At 44.7% G+C, this 10,374-nt stretch overlaps 1 long non-coding RNA gene across 1 annotated transcript in view; it reads left to right on the forward strand.

Annotated features, from left to right (window-relative positions):
- Positions 1-9,690: 9,690 nt before the first annotated feature.
- Positions 9,691-10,374, forward strand: part of LOC129687056 (uncharacterized) — a 2,530-nt gene continuing 1,846 nt past the window's right edge. Inside the window, exon 1 of the long non-coding RNA XR_008721732.1 lies at positions 9,691-9,794. This is a non-coding gene — a long non-coding RNA (uncharacterized LOC129687056). The remainder of the gene's footprint in view (positions 9,795-10,374) is intronic.

The raw sequence follows: 10,374 nt of genomic DNA on the forward strand, positions 1-10,374 counted from the left end.
TTATTCTATGAACATTTTTATGGTATGAATTTGCTTTTGGTAAATGGCTCTATTTTGTGGAAAAATTCTATTGACTTAGGCAATAAATAATAATTAACCACAGTTGACATATAACAATTGTTTTTCTTTTTTAGCCTTTTCTCATTTCCTCACATCAATTTAGCCCAACTCCTGTGGCTTTTGCTCTTAAATATCAAATGGTCTGCTCCCTCCTCATCTCTTTCCTTGAATACTGAGTTGCTTTGACTGCTCTGCTGGATGGCTCAAATCACATCTTGTTCAACTTGGCTTCTGTGCCAGGCATATAACAAGTGACTATTATAGATCTGAAGCATTAATGAAGGTTTTCAGCCCAACCATTTAATTCAGTCATCTTCAACAGGGAAAGGGTGAGTTTGGATGTAATCTTTCCCCTCCTCACCCTGAGATTTGGCAGTGTTTATAGGTACTCTCAGCTGTTACACATGAACTGAGGTGTTTGTGTGTGTGTGTGTGTGTGTGTGTGTGTGTGTGTGTGCCCATGTATTACCAGAATCTGATGGACTGAGTCCAAGGCTTCTAATAAGTATCCTTCAATGGATAGAACTACAACAAATAATTATCTAGCCCAAACCATCAGTATGGTCAAGCGTAAGAAACTGTTGCTTTCTGATTTTGGCATTTCTTTCTCTTTTGCTCTCCAGTAGATGGATAGGTGGTAGATGTTTCTCCACTTAGGCATGAGAAAACATATGTGCAGATATTAAATGGCTTACAGAAGTCCACTGCCTATGGGGGCTACAGAACCAGAAACGGAATCCCAGCCCTTGGTTCTGAATCTAGATAATTGCCAGGCTATTTCAAGGACTTCAGTGAGGGCTGTGATTCCTAAATTTATCTATACAGTGGCCTTAGACATCTATTCCTATGCTACTTAGAGGCAATCGTCAGAAGTGAGGGCAGAAAATGTTTGTGTGTGTGCGTTCATTTGAAAGATAACTCTCAGTGGATTTAAAAATCTTGCATAGGAATTTCAGTTAGCTAGGCTTATATTCTGCCCTGGAGAGCAAACTTCTTTAGCACAGTGAGTCAATCCACCTATGCGCCCGTCGGTGCTGTTCTGAAAGACTGACACTAATTACATATTTCTTGGATTACTAAAATGGAAGTCTGAGACATCTGAATTGGCCATTAGTTCCTTTGTGCTAATAGCCTGGTTAATTTTTTAACATCGTACCTACTTATTATGCCCACAGAACACGGCTGCCTCAGGCGTGTGGGCCTGTTTACTAGTCAGTCACAGGTCTGAAGTAAGGCTGTGAGCTGTGGGTAGGTCGGGAGAGGCGCCATTGCGGAATAGTGAAGTCAAGGTGGCACTGTGATATCATGAGATACAGACTCGGGCAGAAGCTCACAGTACCTGAAGAAAGTGGGAAGTTACGTTTGTAAGAGAGGAAATCACTTGAGAAGCGTCCCAATGAAAGGCATAAGTGAAACTGCTAATGGCAAATGCGCATCCAAGCGAAGTGACCCTGAGACCAACTCATTCCGACTGATGGAATGGCAGTTTCAAGGACCCCCCCCCCCGCCAATGGCTGTTAAAACAGCTGAAAAGTGGGCTATTTCTAATTGTGAAATTAGCAGCTGAAGAAACATCATAGTTACATTACTAAAACACATTAACAAGATACGAAAATCCATGAGAAAACTGCGCCCTAGCCAAGAAAACCAACATTGATGAAGAGTAGACCAGTGGTAACCAAAGAGTTAAATTGCCTATTGATTAGCAGGATTGCACTCAAGATTATGAAATCAAGGGCATCTCAATGGCCTTTGATGACTTGATGGTTTTAGCCTCCAAATCTTCAGGGTAGCTTGCTTGAAGTTTTGCCGTTAGCAGGAATTTTTGAACATATTATTTAAAAAGGCAAAATTAAACAGACCTACAAGAGACAGTATTTTATACTGAGATATGATATAAAGATCTCTTTTAGGCCATGGAACATAACAGCTGAAAGGATTAATTTTAAATTTCAGACAAACATGTCTAAATTGTAAACAGTAGAAACTATGATTTCCAGATCCCCTGAAGCATCTCTGTCAGTGGGACGAGACAGACATATCCCCCTCTGGGTGGGGCTAGGGCTGCACTGAACCGAGGAACAAAATGGCAGAGTTTTTTTTTCCCTTTGGTTCCCAACCTTCCTCCCTAGGTTCTTGAGTGTCTACCCCTGCCAAAAATCCATTTTCAGAAAAGGACAAGATAATCTCATGGCCAGGAAAGATAAATGTCTGAGGTTTTGAAGTTGATTTATAACCACTTGGGCTAACATGAAAAAGATGGTTCCGGCCCGAGGCCTTCTAGACCTGAACTGCATCTTTTGCCCGGAAGCAGTGACCTGCGCCAGCTCACTCAGAAGCATCAGAGTGTCTTATAATAAATAGCTAGCACGAGTAACGAGAGGGCCCACGGAGCCTCGGGTAAGTCGAAGAAACTGATTGGCTACCTCGGTGGTTCTCGTCATTCCGTCATTCCAGCTTGGATCTTGGGGGTTTTCTTGGGGGCAATACTAGGGTCTCGTGTAGCCCAGGCTGGCCTCAGGCTTGCTATGTAGCTGAGGCTAGCTCTGAACTCCTGCTTCCTTTGCCACCTGTGAGGGGGTAGGATGACAGGCATTCAGGGCTAGGGTGACATCATTCTCCGCAGAGTAATCGTCCTGCTTGTATGTGAAGCTGGCAAATAGGACATTCCATTGATTTAAACATTCTGCCAGAGCAGTAACTTTGGAATTATGTTTTCTTTTTAGTTAGTAGGTAATCTGTTATGTGACTGATGCATTTCACTTAAATATAAACCGAGCAAGAGAATTGTTTGTTTAACCTCTTCATATCACATTTTCACTTTGCCTTTATTTTTAACTTTTTATTTTTCCTTGTGACTTCCACATCATGCACCCCCGTCCCACTCATCTCATTGTCTCCTCGTATCTGCCCTTTGTCCTTGCAACCTCCCCTCAAAATAGCATGCACACGCACAACAACACACAACAACAACAAAAGACAAAGCATAAAAAAAAAAACAAAACATCTCATCATGGAGGCTGTAGTGTGTCAGTGTGTCCCACAGTGTATCCCTCTGTCCACACATCTTCACTTGCAAATGTTCATACAGTGCATCATTGGTCTGGTTTGAGAGCTCTGGCTTTTGTGACACCATCAATATTGTGCCTTCACCAGGACTCCTCCGGGTCAGCCTGTTGCTGTCCTGTGTCATGGAGATGCTACAGCCCTGGATCAGCAGAACTGGTTCCTTCACAAATCCCAACTGCTCCCAGATGATATAGATTTTGGGGGTAAACTAACTCAGAGCACTGGATCTGGGCCTCGGTGGCAGCTGAGCTGGTCATCGCACCGGTTCTCCCTTATCTGCACCACTAGGGTAATCTCTCCAACACTGCTCTGGCTAGGCCACCCAATGCCACCATTTACAAGAGGTAGGATCAACTCTCTTACTCCCATGCCCTCTGAATCTGCTCACCTGCACCCCCAGAGCCAGCTCTTCTGTGGTGCCCAAGCAAGGCATTGGGGGAATGACTCTTCCAAGTGCTGCAGCCTGTGAGGGGCTGGGCTAGCTCTCCCGCTCTTACACCCTCCCGGCCAGCTCACCTGAGCTTTCACCATCAGGGCCAGCTTCACTGTGTTGCCAAGGTGGGGTGCAGTGTCCACTCTTCCAAGTGCTATATCCACTAAGGGGGCAGAGATAGCTCTCCTGTTCTCCTGTCCCTAGGGCTAACTCTCCTGGCTACTGCAGATGGCAAGGGGGTGAGAAGAAGGTGAGAAGGAGGGCATCACACCCAAACCTACACCAACTTATGGCAGAGGAGTGGCAGGGCCAGCTCTCCCGTACTCTTACCCTTGGGGCTGGCTCACCCACAGCCCCTTGACCATGGCCAGCCCTATTGTGCTGTCCAGGCAAGGAGCAGGGCCCACTTTCCTGAGTTCTACAGATGATGAGGGCAAGCCCAGCCCATACATTCTCATGATCCTGAGGTCAGTTCTCCTGACTGCCTTAGGTAGAGAGGGGCAAGTGGTCAGAGGGCATTTACCCCTAGCCCAGGCCACCTCACAGCAGAGTAATAGCAGGGCCAGCTCTCTTATGGTCTTGTCCTCAGGTCCAGCTTCCCCATGCTCCTTCCATCAGGGCCAGTTCTACTGTGCTGCCTTGGAGAGGTGGAAGGCCCGCTCTCTTGAGTGCTGCCAGTGGTGAGAGATGGGGCCATCTTTCCAGAGCTCCTCATCCAAGCAAGGGGCAGGACCAGCTATGCACAGGCCCTGGACATCCACTTGATCCCCAGTGGCTGCCCCGACCAGGGAGTCCCCAAGCTATGGACATCGATGCTAACCCTGGCCAGAAAAATGAAGCTGAAGAAGTGAATGCATGGGAGACTGTGTAAGGCCAATGGTGGATTCTGTGTTTTAGTTGTAGGCTCCCTCTTCTTGGACCTGAGACCTAAAAGTATCAGAACAAAGCCAGACTTGACTAGATGTTTCCATAATATCAACATAAGTAGCCAAGCATTTTAGCATACATTTGTTAGGCCTGTGAGACATAACAGATAAAACAAGGTAACCTCTAGTTTGAAAGAAAGAGTCTATAGGTCAGAATGCTTTGAGCACTGGCACGATGTCATAGGTGGAAGATGCCATACTCTTATCTTGTGTGACAAGTAGTAGTCAAAATCTAGCTCTGCCCACAACAGCATATAAAATAGCCTCCAGGCTGTAATTCTAAGTTTGTATGAAATGTGTTTAGACTTGGGTCCTATTCTATGCTTGAAAACATCCCCAAATTCAAGACTCCAAAACCCCAAGCGTGTCAGGTTGTCTTAGCCAGTGTTCTATTGCTATGAAGAGACTCCATGACCAAGGTGACTTTTATAAGAGAAAGCGTTTAATTGAGGCTGGCTTGCAGTTTCAAGAGTTTAGTCCATTATCGTCACGCTGGAGAACATGGCAGCCCACAGGCTAGAAAAGTAGCTGAGAGTTCAACATCTGGATCCAAAGACAGCAGCAAGAATGAGACTGGGCCTGCCTTGGCCACGCCTCCCAATCCTTCTCAAGCAATGCCACTCCCTGATGACAAAGCATTCAAATAGATGAGCCTATGGGAGCCATTCTTATTCAAACCATGAGGATCCTAAGCATAGAGGTTCATTCAGTGTGGACACGTGTTAAAACTTTATTGTGAAGAAGCAGCAGTCTGTGGAGCAAAGACAAAGTGCACATGAAATTTCAGAGAGCAAGCCAATGTGCTGGAGATGACGGTATCTAAGACTTGGCATGTAAGGCCAAACACAGGGGGGGGCCCGCAAATGCTTATCTTGATATTTGTTTCTGCAAAGCCAAAGGTAGAGAATGTAAGATACATACTTTATATAACTGATTTAAAAATATGTTTTGAATTTAAGACTGTGTTTAAAAAAAAAAAAAGACCCCCACCCATTCTGTTAAGAGTTATGTACAAAATAAAGTCTCCTGGGCTGGAAGTGCTTAATGAATGCTTGTGTGTCTTTCTGTAATATTAGCAGAGACACCTAGTCATGGTGCTGCAGGCCTGTAATTCTAGTGCCTGTGAGACTAAAGCAGGAGGAGGTCATGAGTTCAAGGCCAGCCTGGGCTATATAGTGATATCTCAAAAACAAAACAAAACAAAACAAAAAACTAGGAAACAAAACCACAAACAAACAAAACCCCATAAAAGGACAAGTGCAGGTCTCTTAATATTTATCCTATCTGGAAAAAATGCTCTCAGAAAATATCAAACCAAAACATCAGATGGTAAGATAAAGATCCTTTTTGGAAATAGGATCTCCTTCTGGAGTCTAGACTGACCCTGGTGAGATTATAGGCAAAAGCTTCCATGCCTGGGGGGGATTACATATATTTTTTTGGTTGTTGTTTGTTTGTTTGTTTGTTTGTTTGTTTTTTGAGACAGGGTTTCTCTGTGTAGCCTTGGCTGCCCCGGACTTGCTTTGTAGACCAGACTGGCCTTGAACTCACAGAGATCCTCCTGCCTCTGCCTCCTTGAGTGCTGGGATTACAGGTGTGCGCCACTGCGCCTGGCTTTTTTTTTTTTTTTTAATGGTTTTGAATTAAGTTTGTGACACTTAAAAAAACTTAAATTTCTTTCTCTACAGATAATCTCTCTTTTAAGACACTTTATCTTTTTTTTTTTTTTTTAACAGTTCATTGTTTATTTGAAGAGGTTTCTGCTTATCATCCTTGAGGGAAGGCTCTTGGGTTTGTGGTTTGTGTTTCTGATTTTGGAAAAAAAATTTTTTTTGGTCAATCTTGGTTTTCTTTCTGAACTTTAATCACATGTTAGACACTTGGCATTATTCTACAGTGCTAGCTTCCCTGCCCCAAGATAGGGTTTCCCTATGTAGTCCTGGCTGTCCTGGAACTCTGTAGAGCAGGCTGGCCTTGAGCTCAGAGACCTGCCTGCCTCTGCCCCCTGAGCGCTGGGACTAAAGGTGTGAGCCACCACCACCCCGCTGGTTATAGCTCTTTTTAAAGTTCACATTTTCCTTAGTTTTTGTGATTTGGTTTGGAATGCTCTGCTAATCTATTGCTAGATTCAGTGCAATAGTCTTGGTCTCTAATACTGTGTTTTATGAAATTCTAATGTTTCTGTCCACAATTTTTATGTTTCTTTCTTTGTGGGTGTGTAGAGTACAGAGGACAACTTTTGGGGATCTGTTCCTAGGCTGCAGGCTTGGTGGCAGGCTCCTTTATGTGCTGGATCATCTCCTCAGCCCTGCGATGTTCCATTTTAATAGTTCTCATCTCTCAGCTTATAATTCTCCTCTGTTTGCTCATCTTCTCCACTAGATGTTTGACCATACTGATCATGATTTAGTGACTCTGATGGTTCCAAAACTTCCATCATCTCTCTGTACCTGTTATCCTTTGACAACGGGCCGTTATTAAATTAAGTTATTAAATGCTGAACATCTAAACGAAGAGACTGAGGTTAGTGATATGTTTGCCTGCTAATGGCCATATTGCTTTTTCTTTTGTGCCATTGGTGTGAAGGCTGAATGAGAGAAGTCAGGTGTTGTACTGGTAGATTTTAAGTTCCACTGGGAGTGGCTGACCTCCGCTTGTGCTTGGAATACTGGGTGCTGTGCTCCAGTGGGTCTGTCCTGCCTGCTCCAAGCACGGAAATGTTTCTTCATCTTCATGTTCCTCCTGATGGCACCGTCACTGCTCAGCCATTGGTGTTGGGCTGGGGTAGGAGTAGAAGGCTTTTCTTTCTATCGGCTGAGCCTCAGACTCAGGCCTTGGGGGCAGGTTTTCTCAGCATGCCTCCCTCTTCTCCCATGGCAGCCAGACTCTTGCGTCTTGCTTTGTGTCTGTGTTAGCTCTTAGGTGGGAGAGCCTTTCTTGTCACTCCTAGTGTGACTGGTGCCTTGTAAAAGTTCTGGGCTCTGGACAGCGTCTGTTCCAACTCCAGGGGCAGAGAGGTTTGTGCCTCTGTCACTTCCTCAGAAGCAGCAGGTCTTTGTTGTCCCTTCCTTAACAGTGCAAATTGGCTACTTCCTTCGTGGGAGTGTCTGTCCCCTCCATAGCACCTGGGGTCACTGAAGAGGGCTCTTCGATATCCTATCCTGTCCCCACCTTTCTCCCACGCCCATCCTCTAAAAATGTCATCTTGCTGCCACCCAGCACTGAGGAGGCTGAGGCAGAGGATCATGAGTCAGGCCAGTCTAGACTACAGTGAGACTGTGTGACATGGAGGCTCTGACCAGGCCTTTCCCTCTTGCTCTGTGTCTGCCCCGAGCTCTCTCTGGAAACCTTGCCTTTCTCTGGGCTTCAGGTTTCTTGGTTCCATTGTGGCCTCAGCTCTCTGGTGGCTTCAAGAATACTTAGGATTTTGTAAATACCCTACTCTTCTCTTGTGCTCTCTTGATGGCATTCAGCACATAGGTGAGCTGGGATTTGGAACTCTTCGCTAAAGTGCGTCCGTATGCATTAGCGTAAGGCTGAAATGAGACCTCAGGGATAGCTGGGGAACTGAGTGGGGAGGCTCAAACTCTCGTGTTCCTTAGTCTCAGCAACTATCGAAACAGTTAAAGGTTCGGCGAGTTGACCTTGGATTTCCCGGACAGCATGTCAGCACTCTGTGCCCAGGGGCCTTTGCGCTCCACACCACTCGCCTCTAAATCTTCAGAGGCAAGGGCTGGAGCTCAGGGTCTCGCTGCACGCTGGGCAAAGGCTTTGGCAGCTGGACAAGCAGGGCAGAGCCTGTGGGGTCCTGGCAGCAGCCACCCTGCTGGGGAGGAGGGGTGCCCGAGTGTAAGGCACGAGCAGGAGACAGCCAGTCCAAACCAGGCCCCGTCTTTAGCCAGGTTCTGTTTGCTGTGTATTTCTTAAAAGCCTGCTTCTCTCTCTCAGCCTTCCGCCACCTTCCTCCTAAGCACTTTAAAAATAGTATAAGCCGTGAAGACAATCTCAACACATTAAAACGCATTCTTGCATAAGACTATAATAGAAAATATTGGGAGATGGAAAGATTTCCGAAGCATAGAGATAAGTTGACTTCCACAGTGCTTGCGGGTTAACTGTTTTAAAAGCATTTATTAAGTTTTAAGTGTTCTTAGGCAGATGTCCTATTGTATTGCTGAACAGGATTCTAGTTGCAAGTGTGTGTGTGTGTGTGTGTGTGTGTGTGTAAAGAATTCCAGTGAATTTCTTAAAGTCTAAGATGCACACTACCCACATTTTAATCTGTGCAATTAAAATTTGTGTTACATTTTGATAATATATCTTGGCTTAATTTTCATTTTTCAAGATTTATTTTTTTATTATTATTTTTTTTTGTGTGTGTGTGTGTGTGTACATGTGTGTGTATGACCTGGATTTACTGCCTGAGGAGGCAAGAAGAGGGAGTCAGAACCCCTGGAGCTGTAGCTATAGATGGGTGTGAGCTGCCGTGTGTTTGTGTGTGTGTGTGTGTGTGTGTGTGTGTGTGTGTGTGTGTATGGGGTACTGAACTCACCCTCAGGAGAACAGCAAGTACTCTCAACTACTGAGCCATCTCTCCAGCCCCAACTGGCATTTTCCTCCCTTGGGAAATAACCTTAAAGTGAATTTTAGATTTTAAAAAATTCACTAGAATGCTTTACACATGCACACAGGCACACACACACACACACACACACACACACATAAACTCACATACTCACACACGCACTCACACACTCACATAGACTCACTTGCAAAAATTCTGCTGAGCAACACAATAGGACACCTACCTACAAGCACTACCTACAAGTGCCCTCAAAAGAGATACCCTACGTATGAAAACGTGCAGCATTACATAGATGATTTTATAGATTAAGGACCCGATTACATATATATTTATCTATAACTAAAATCTGTTATTTTTATTTTTATTTTTTTTGAGCTGGAACCTTCTTGACAAGGAGTGCTACATGTCTGTGCTGGAAATCTTATGTTTAGATTTTCTTTTTCCATTTTATTTTATTTGGAATGAAGTTGAACGATCTTAGCTCCAACTATGATAAAAGGAACACGCCTGTTCCTGTGTGGCATTACATCTTCACTTTCCTCTGTGCTTTCTGTTTTAATTATACCTGTGACAGGACGTCAGGCACTCCGTAGTTTTTCTCCCTGTTGTTTCTATAACCACTGGCTGCCTGTACTTGGTGCCGCATCGCACACACAAGGAGAAACTGCTTGAGGGAGCAGTTGGCGCTGTGGTTCCTGGGGTAGCCAGAGGTGGACCTAAGGTATGTTCTTCTCTTACCTTGCTTTTTGGAACAGGTCTCTCGGTGAACCTGACACATTCCCATTTGGCCAGTGAGCTCCATGGATCCTCCTGCGTCTGCCCCTCCCCACTCCACAGTCCATGTCACTGTGACGTGGGTGCCAGCGATCTGAACATAATAAGCTTTCATGCTTGCCCAGCCAATGTCCTACCCACTGAGATAGCTCCCTACGTAGCTCTTGCTTATTGTTTTGTTGGGATAGATTATAAATTGTCTTAATCTCACAGCATTCTGGATGCTGTGCTTGTCTAGCAAAAGATGAGGAAATCTTACTCTCTTTTCTGAAATGAAAGACTGATAAAATAATAATAATAACATTTCTGTCATTCTTTCTCCTTCTTTCATCTTTTGTTTTGTTTTGAGACAGGGTTTCTCTGTGTAGCCCTGGCCGTCCTGAAACCGTGTAGACCAGGCTGGCCTTGAACTCAGAGATCTGCCTGCCTCTGCTTCCCAAGTGCTGGGATGAAAAGCATTTGCCACCATACCTGGCAATAATAATAATAATAATAATAATAATAATAATAATAATAATAATAATAAT

This window comes from Psammomys obesus, unplaced genomic scaffold (assembly GCF_907164565.1).
Source record: "Psammomys obesus unplaced genomic scaffold, mPsaObe1.curated_primary_1811, whole genome shotgun sequence".
Taxonomy (NCBI): domain Eukaryota; kingdom Metazoa; phylum Chordata; class Mammalia; order Rodentia; family Muridae; genus Psammomys; species Psammomys obesus.